This window comes from Sminthopsis crassicaudata, chromosome 4 (genome assembly GCF_048593235.1).
Source record: "Sminthopsis crassicaudata isolate SCR6 chromosome 4, ASM4859323v1, whole genome shotgun sequence".
NCBI lineage: Eukaryota > Metazoa > Chordata > Mammalia > Dasyuromorphia > Dasyuridae > Sminthopsis > Sminthopsis crassicaudata.
In genome coordinates this window covers 42846209-42856200 of record NC_133620.1, presented here as the reverse complement: position 1 = coordinate 42856200, position 9992 = coordinate 42846209, and the positions used below count along the sequence as shown (strand labels likewise).

General features: G+C 32.5%; 1 pseudogene; it reads left to right on the top strand.

Annotated features, from left to right (window-relative positions):
* The first annotated feature begins 769 nt into the window (after nt 1–769).
* On the top strand, nt 770–9772 carry LOC141540578 (small ribosomal subunit protein uS2-like; annotated as a pseudogene).
* Nucleotides 9773–9992: the final 220 nt, after the last annotated feature.

The following is a 9992-nucleotide window of genomic DNA, read 5'->3' as shown; positions in this document are numbered from 1 at the left end:
CAGATGAAAGGGAGCATATTACTGGCATGGGAAATGTGTGCATGAATGAATAAGCACAAGAGAATTCAGGTTGAAAGAAGAGAGGAACTAAGGGATAAGAACTAGATCTTCAATTCCATTGGTATAAGAAGTTCCTGAGGGAAGAAACTGCCTCTGTTGAAACAGAATGCAAACTTCTCTAACATAGTTTTAGATAATTGTCTAAAACACTGATTAGTAATTGATTTGTCCAGTCAAGATTTCCAGAAATGGGACTTGAATTTAAGTCTTCCTGACTCCAAGATAAACTCTAAATTCAATATGTCTCTCTGGAGTATTACTAGTAGCAACAAATCACAGAACTTCTAAGTTGAAAGATACCTCATTGACCATTTAATCCAATGCATGGCTATCTCCCTCAAGTATCACCTCTAAAAGATATCTGACAAATAAGTGGTCACCAGTCATTTCATGAAGATCTTCAGCAAGGAAGAAGCTACTGCATCCCTACTTAATATGACACATTCTTTTGTTGGTTAGTTTTAATTGTTAAGAAAATTTTTCCCCCTTCCTTACTTTTTTAACTTTGAGACCAGCAATTTCTTGTTATATCCATCTATTGCTCTGACTGTCCATTTAGGCCAATTAGCAAAAAATCTAAGTCATTTTCCACATGAAAGCTTTTTAAGTCCTTTAAAATAGCTATTATAGTCAATTATTGTGCTGCCCAGAGGAAGGTTTCATATGTCCTTGTTTTATTCGTAATCTTAAAGGGAAACTTTCACAATGTATGGAGTCCAAAAGGTTACAAATGAAGCAGGAAGATATCCTCAAATTTCTTACTGCAGGAACCTGTTTGTGTGGCACCAATGTGTACTTCCAAATGGAAGAGTATATCTAGAAAAGAGTGATGATATCTATAGCATTAATTTGAAGTGTACATGGGAGAAACTTCTGCTTATGACTCATGCCATTTTTGCCATTGAAAATCTACTGTTTCTGCTGAGTTTGTATCTCAAAGAGATAATAGAGGAGGGAAAGAGACCCACTTGTGCAAAAATGTTTCTGACAGCCCTTTTTGTAATGGTGAGAAACTGGAAACTGAGTGGATGCCCATTAGTTGGGAAATGGTTGAATAAGTTATGGCACATGAATGTTATGGAATATTATCATTCTATAAGAAACAATCTACAGGATGATTTCAGCGAGGCTTGGAGAGACTTAAATGAACTGATGCTAAGTGAAGTGAGCATTTCCAGGAGATCATTGTACATAGCACCAACAAGATTATACAATGATCAATTCTGATGGACATGCCTCTTCTCAACAATTAGATGATGTAGGCAAGTTCCAATGATCTTATGATGAAGAGAACCATTTACACCCAGAGAGAACACTATGGGGACTGAATGTGGACCACGATATGGAATTTTGACCTTTTTGTTGTTTGCTTGCATTTTGTTATCTTTCTCATTTTTTTTCTTTTTGATCTGATATTTCTTGGGTAGCACAATAATTGTGAAAATATATATAGAAGAATTGTACAAATTTAATTTATAGGATCACTTGCTCTCTGGGGCAGGATGTGGGAGGAAGGGAGGAAAAATTTTGGAAAACAAAGTTTTGCAAGGGTGGATGTTGAAAATTACCCATGCATATGTTTTGAGAATAAAAAGCTTTAATTAAAAACAAGAAAAGAAAAAAAAAAAGAAAATTCAATTGACACTAATGTCACCTTTTCATCCAGGAATACTGGCCTGTCAACTGTTCTAAAATTTGATGCTAACTCTGGGGCCACACCTATTGCTGGATACTAAGGACAAAATTTGTTAACAAATGTTTTGTAACAAATCAATAACATAAATAATTAATGATTTACTTTAGTAATAAGAAAGATCATAGTCAATGTCACTTCAAGCTCTTATTGTAATTGTAGATAACTACTCTTCCCTATTCAGAATAGTCCCAGGATAGTCCAGCTCAGTCAAAATAACAAAGTGCTTTACACTGAGCACCTTTATTAACCAGATCCAGGCAGCTTTCAGGAAGTCTTGCCTCTTGGTGGTCACTGATACTCATTGAAGCATTATGTTAACATTCCAACCATTGCATTGTGCAAAATAGATTCTCCACTTCACTATGTGGACATTGCCTTTCCATATAACTAACAAAGGACTCACTCAGGTTTGATGTGGTGGATGTTGACCTGTGAAGGCGTATGTATGCATGGTACCATCTCTCCTGAACACCCATGAAAGTTATGACTGATCTTTACTTCTACAGGAAACCCAGAAGAGATTGATTTTTTCATATAACTCTAGAGGACTTTAATTTCCTCATCTGAATATTGTCTGTTTATAACCTTTGACTATTTATTAATTGGGGAATGACTTGTGTTCTTATAAATTTGACACAGTTCATTATATATTTTAGAGATGAGACACATATCAGAAACATTGCTGTAAGATGTTTTCCCAGCTTTGTATCTCCTTTTAAATCTTGTTTTTGATGGTTTTATTTATATAAAATATTTTTAATTTAAGGTAATCAAAATTGTTCATTTTGCCTTTAATAATGTTCTCTAGTTCTTCTTTGGTCAAATATTCTTTTTTAAAAACATTTTTAAATTAATTTTATAATTATAACTTTTTTGACAGTATATATGCATGGGTAATTTTTTACAACATTATCCCTTGCACTCACTACTATTTCGAAATTTCCTACCTTCCCTCCACCACCTCCCTTAGATGGCAGGCATTCTCAGACATGTTAAATGTGTTATAGTATATCCTAGATACAATATATGTGTGCAGAACTGAATTTCTTGTTGCACAGGAAGAATTGGATTCAGAAGGTAAAAATAACCTGGGAAGAAAAACAAAAATGCAAACAGTTTACACTCATTTCCCAGTGTTCCTTTTCTGGGCGTAACTGATTCTGTCCATCAATTGGAACTGAATTAGATTTCTCTTTGTTGAAGATATCCACTTCCATCAGAATATATCCTCATATAGTATTGTTGGTGAAGTGTATAATGATCTCCTAGTTCTGCTCACTTCACTCAGCATCAGTTGATGTCTCTCCAAGCCTCTCTGTATGAACAATAATATTCCATAACATTCATATACCATAATTTACCCAACCATTCTCCAATTGACAGACATCCATTCATTTTCCAGTTTCTAGCCACTACAAAAAGGGCTGCCACAAACATTTTGGTCAAAAATTCTTACCTTCTCCAAAACTGATAGGCAAATTATGCCTTGTTCTCTCATTTTGTTTATGATATCATTCTTTATGCCCAACTCATATATCCATTTTGACCTTACTTTGGTATGGGTGTGAGATGTAGGTCTATGACAAGTTTCTGACATATTATTTTCCAATTTTCCCAGCAATTTTGTCAAATAGTAAATTGTTCCGGAAGCTGGATTGGGGCTTTATCAAATAACTTAACAAATATCAAAAATAGATTAATATAGGCCTCAATTATTATGTCATGTATCTAATCTATTCCATTGATCCACCACTCTATTTCTTAGCCAGTAGCAAATGGTTTTGATCACTGGTACTTTATAGTTTTAGGTTTGTATTATTAAGCCACCATTACTGTATTTTTTTTCATTAATTCCCTTTATATTCTTGTCCTTTTGTTCTTCCAGATGAATTTTGTTATTATTTTCTCTAGCTCTATAAAATGTTTTTTGGTAATTTGATTGGTATAGAACTGAACAAGTAGACCAATTTAGGCAGAATTGTCATTTTATTATATTAGCTTGGTCTACCCATGAACAAATGTTATTTTTCCAGTTGTTTAGATATAGTTTTATTTATGTGCGAAGTGTTTTGTTTGTATTCATATAGTTCTTAGGTTTGTCTTGGCAGGTAGATCCCTAAATATTTGTCAACAGTAATTATAAATGGAATTTCTCTTTCCATCTCTTGCTGATGGGTTTTGTCAATAATATATAGAAATACTCATGATTTCTATGGATTTATTTTATATCCTGCAACTTGCAAAAGCTGTGCATTGTTTCCAGGAGGCTTTTGGTTTCTTTTTTAGGATTCTCTAATTACATCATAATATCATCTGCAAAAAGTGATACGTTTAATTTCCTCATTTCCTATTCTAATTCCTTTAATTATGTGGTCTTTTTAATTGCTAAAATCAAAATTTCTAGTACAATATTGAATAACAGTGGTGATAATGGGCATTCTTATTTCACTCCTGATCTTATTGGGAATATGTCCAGCTTCTCTTCATTATAAAAAATGCTTGCTATTGGTTTTAGATAAATACTGCTTATTAGTCTAAGGAAAACTCCTTTTATCTCTATGTTTTCTAGTGTTTTCATAAGAATGGGTGTTGTATTTTGTCAAAAGCCTTTTCTACCTCTATTGAGATTATCATATGATTTCTCTTGATTTCATTATTGATGTAATCAATTATGGTAATAGTTTTTCTGACACTGAACCAACCCTGTATTCCTGGTATAATCCCACTTGATCATAGTGTATTATCCTGCTGATAAATTGCTGAATCTCTTTGGTTCTTCCTGGTTAAAGTATTAATACCAAAAGTACGTACCATTATTGATTATCACAAAAGGAATTTGGTAGGACTCCTCCTTTACCTATTTTCCCAAATAGTTTACATAGCATTGGGATTAATTGTTCTTTTTTTTTTTTTTGTAAGAATTCACTTGTGAATCCATTTGACCTAGAGATTTAAGTAAGTTATTTACTCTTCCGTCAATTTAGAAAATTTATATTTTTTAAAATGTTCATTCATTTCAGTTAGATTATGAGATTTACTGCCATACAGTTGGGCAAAATAGCCTCTAATTATTATTTTCATTTCTTTTTCATTGGTGGTAAGTTGACCTTTTTTCATTTTTGATGCCATCAATTTGGTTATTGGTTTCCTTTTTCTAATCAAATTAACCAAAGGATTATCTATTTTATTGGCTTAGTGATGTATAAAAATGCTGATGATTTATGTGGATTTGTTTTGTATCCTGCAACTTTGCTAAAGTTGGGGATTATTTCTAATAGTTTTTTAGTTGATTCTCTAGAGTTCTCTAAGTATACTATTATATCATCGGCAAAGAGTGATAATTTAGTTTCCTTATTATCTACTCAAAATCTTTTAATCTCTTTTTCTTCTTTTATTGCCAAAGTTAGCATTTCTAATACAATATAGAATAGTAATAGTGATAGTGGGCAATCTTGTTTCACCCCTGATCTTATTGAGGATGGTTCCACTTTATCCCCATTACATATGATGCTTGCTGATGGCTTTAAATAGATGCTATTAACTGTTTTAAGGAAAAGTCCATTTATTTTTATATTCTCTAGTGTTTTTAATAGGAATAGGTGCTGGATTTTATCAAATGCTTTTTTTTCTGCATCTATTGAGATAATCATATGATTTTTGTTAATTTGGTTATTGATATAGTCAATTATGCTAATAGTTTTCCTAATATTCAACCAGCCCAGCATTCTAGTATAAATCCTACTTAGTCATGGTTTATTATATGAGGGGATGATTTTCTGTAATCTCTTAGCTAATATTTTGTTTAAAACTTTTGCATCAATATTCATTAGGGAGATTGGTCTATAATTTCCTTTCTCTATTTTCATCCTATCTGGTTTAGGTATCAGTATCATATCTATGTCATAAAAGGAATTTGGTAGGAATCCTTTATTTCCTATTTTATAAAAGTTTATATAATATTGGAGTTAATTGTTCTTTAAATGTTTGGTAGGATTCACATGTAAATCCATCTAATTCTGGGGATTTTTCTTAAGGAGTTGATTAATAGTTTGTTCTATTTCTTTTTTCTAAAATGGGACTATTTAAGAAATTTAATTCCTTCTCTGTTAATCTGGGCAACCTGTATTTTTGTAGGTATTACTCCATTTCACTTAGATTATCAGATGTACTGGCATAAAGGTGGGCAAAGCAACTCCTAATTATTGCTGTAATCTCCTCTCTTCTTTAATGGAAAGTTCCCTCGTTTCATTTTTAAGACTAACAATTTGATTTTCCTCTTTCCTTTTTCTAATCAAATTAACTAAAGGTTTATCTATTTTGTTGTTTTTTTCATAAAACCAATTCTTGGTTGCATTTATTAATTCAGTAGTTTTTTTGCTTTCAATTTTATTAATCTATCCTTTTATTTTTTTTTAATTTCAATTTTAGTATTTGATTGAGGGTTTTTAATTTGCTCCTTTTCTAGCTTTTTTAGTTATAATCCCAACTCATTGATATTCTCTTTTTCTATTTTGTGAAGTACTCATCTAGAAATATAAAATTTCCCCTTATTAACTGCTTTGGCTGCAACCCACAAATTCTGGTATGTTGTCTCATTATTATCATTCTTTTGTATGAAATTATTGATTGTGTATGATTTGTTGTTTCACCCATTCATTCTTTATAGGATTAGATTATTTAGTTTCCAATTGATTTTTGGTCTATTTTCCCCTGGCCTTTTGTTGAATGTAACTTTTATTGCATTGTAATCTGAAAAACATGCACTTACTATTTCTGTCTTTCTGCATTTGATTTTGAGGTCTTTATGCCCTAATATATTATCAGTTTTTTTTACAGGTTCCATGAACTGCTGAGAAAAAAGTATACTCCTTTCTGTCTCTATTCAATTTTCTCCAAAGATCTATCATATCTAACTTTCCTAGTATTCTATTTACCTCTTTAACTTCTTTCTTATTTATTTTGTGAGAATTATGTAGTTCTGAGAGATCATGGTTGAAATCCTCCATTATTGTAGTTTTGCTGTTTATTTGGTTTTACATCTCTCTTAACTTCTCCTTTATGAATTTAGATGCTATACAACTTGGTGCATATGTTTAGTATTGATATTTCTGCACTATCTATGGTACCCTTTAGCAAGATATAATTTCCTTCTTCATCTCTTTAATTAGATTTATTTTTTCTTTTGCTTGATCTGAGATCATGGTGGCTACCCCTGTTTTTTTTTTTAATTACTTCTCCTGAAGCATAATATATTCTTCTCCAGTTTACCTTTACTCTGTATGTACCCCTCTGCTTTAAATGTGTTTCTTATGAACAACATATTATAGGGTTCTGTGTTTTAATTCAGTATGCTCTCCACTTGCATTTTATGGGAAAATTCACCCCATTCACATTCACAATTAAGATTACTAATTCTGTATTTCCCACTATCTTATTTATCCCAAATTATATTTTTCTCTTTCCTTTCCCCGGTTTTTTCCTCCCCAGTATTTTGCTTATGAGCTCCACTTGTCTCAAGGAGCTCTCCCCTTCTATAGCCTCCCCCCCTTTCTTTTATCTTTCCCCTCATATTTCTCTTTTCCCTTCTATTAGCCTTTCCTTTTCTTTTCCTTTCCCCCTGCAACTTCTGTATAAGATGAGCGAAGTTTCTCAGTGAAACCAAATATGTCTAATATTTTCTCTTTGAGCCAAATTTGCTGAGATTAAGATTAATACAATAATAATCTCCCTTCCTTCTTTACCTCAGTTATATGTTTTCTTTGCCTCTTCATGAGATGTAATTTCCCTCATTTTACCTCCACTTTCCATTTTTTCCAGTACAATCCCCTTTCCACCTCTAGTTTTTTTTTTTAATATTAAACAGTAAAATCAAATTATACATGCACTCTAGATATACTCATAACAGAGATACATTTCTCAAGACAATTCTCAAGAATTCTTTTCTTTTTACCTTTTTATGCTTCTCTTGAGTTCTATATTTAGAGGTCAAATGTTTTGTTCAGCTCTGGTCTTTTCATCAGAAATAAATGGAATTCATCTGTTTTGTTGAATGTCCATCTTCTTCCCTGAAATACTATGCCCTGTTTAGCAAGGATAGTTTATTCTTGGTTGCATTCCAAGTTTCTTTGCCTTTTGGAATACAAGATTCCAGGCCCTTCTATCCTTTAAGGTGTAAGTTGCTAGGTCTAGGGTAATCCTTATTATGGCTCCATAGTATTTGAATTGTTTCTTTCTGGATGTTTATAATATTTCTTCCTTGGTCTGATAGTTCTGAAATTTAGCCACAATATTTCTTGGAGTTTTTGTTTTGGAGTCTCTTTCAGGAGGTCATAGGTGAATTCTTTCAATAGCTATTTTACCTTTTATTCTAAAACATTGGAGCAGTTCTCTTTTTTGATTTCTTGTAAGATAATGTTTAGATTCTTTTTTTCATCATAGTTTTCAGGAAGTTCAATAATTCTTAGATTGTCTCTCCTAGATCTATTTCCCAGGTCAGTTGTTTTCCCAAGTTTATATTTTACTTTTTTTTTTCTATTTTTTTTACCCATTTTTTTGGTTTTGTTTGACTGATTCCTGATGTCTCATTGAGCCATTCATTTCTATTTGTTCAGTTCTGATTTTTAGTGAATTATTTCTTCATTTACCTTTTTTAGTTCTTTTTTGTATTTGACCAATCAGATTTTTAGATGAGTTGTTTTGCTCTGTGATTTTTTTTTTTCCATTTCACAAATTCTGATTTTCCAGGAGTTATTTTCATTTTCTATTTCACAAATTCTGTTAAAGATAGTTAAAATCTTCTGCTGGAAATTTGTTATACTCCCAATATTTGTGGGTTCTATCAGTCCAGAATTAATTAAGGGCTGGATTTACTAATTAGTCTGAGGGTCGTGGGAAGAGCTCTGAAAAAATATGTGTCCTCTCCACCATCTTGGCTTCCTTTTTCTAAGATTTAATGCGTGATTTTCTTCGGTTAGCATTTTTATCTGTTTTTCCATTTGGTTAATTCTACTTTTGAAAGTGGTGTTTTCTTCAGCGGATTTTGTTGTTGTTGCATCTGACAAATTGCAGTTTTTAAGGAATTGTTTTCTTTAGTCAATTTTTTTTTTGTTTCCTTTTCCAAAACTGTTGACTCTCTCATTCATAACTCTCATTTCTTTTCTCATTTTTTCTTCTACCTCTCTTATTTGCCTTTTGACGTCTTTTGTGAGCACTTCCAAGAAGCTTCTTTGGATTTGAGACCAATTCATAATCATAAATCATATAATCATAATCATAAAAATCATAAATTTTTGTGATTTGCTTTATGGACATTTTGCCCTCATCTGAGTTGATGTTTTGGCTTTCCCTATCACCTTTCTATGGTCAAGATGTTTTTTTCTGTTTCTTGCTTATATTCTTTTCTTTTCTTTTAGTATTTCTTCTTTTTTTACTTTTATGGTTGAGCTCTGTTCCTGGGGTAAAGGAGATGCTCTCCCAAGCTTTCTGTGCAGCTCTGAGCCTTGGCTCCTTTGTATTTATAGGGAGTAGCTTTGCCTGTTCTTTTCAGGTAATAGCCTGGTTTCCCAGTGTTTACTTTCTGAGATGGGACTGGTAGCTGCTCCACTGATTTGCTCCTCTACTGAGCTAGGAATGACGTCTTATTGATTTGCTGTGATTAAGACACTCTTGTCACCTTTCCCAGAATCTCTCTGAGCTAAACTGCACACCCTTTTCAGCCCAATGAAACTGAACTTTATGAAGTTTTTCCAGTCTACATTGAACTGGAGAGTGGTTTCATTGCTGGCTTTATTCTGCTATCTTTGTTCTACCCTGGGAGATCCAGAGGAATTTGAAAAAGAAGAGCAGGCTACAGCTGAGAAGACAGTAACAAAGGAAGAGTTTCAGGGTGAATGGACTACACCGGTCCCTGCATTATTGCTACTCATACATTGGTCTAAAGAAGTACAGGAACCATCTGTTTTTATTCAACAATTCCTTTCAAAAGATTGGAATACTCAGCTAGCTATTGAGGATTAATATGTGGCTCCTACTGTTGAAGCCACTGAATGGGTATAAATCCACCACAGAGTAGACTTAAATTTTACCAAAGATACTTTAATGGTATTGGGAAAATGCTGATGGAGAATAAACATTGTTTTTTACAAAATAGAATAGAATAGAATAGCTGTCATATGTATCTTCTCAGTTGAAAGCTCACCTCCTTATTCTTGGATACTATGGCTCTTAATTATGATTA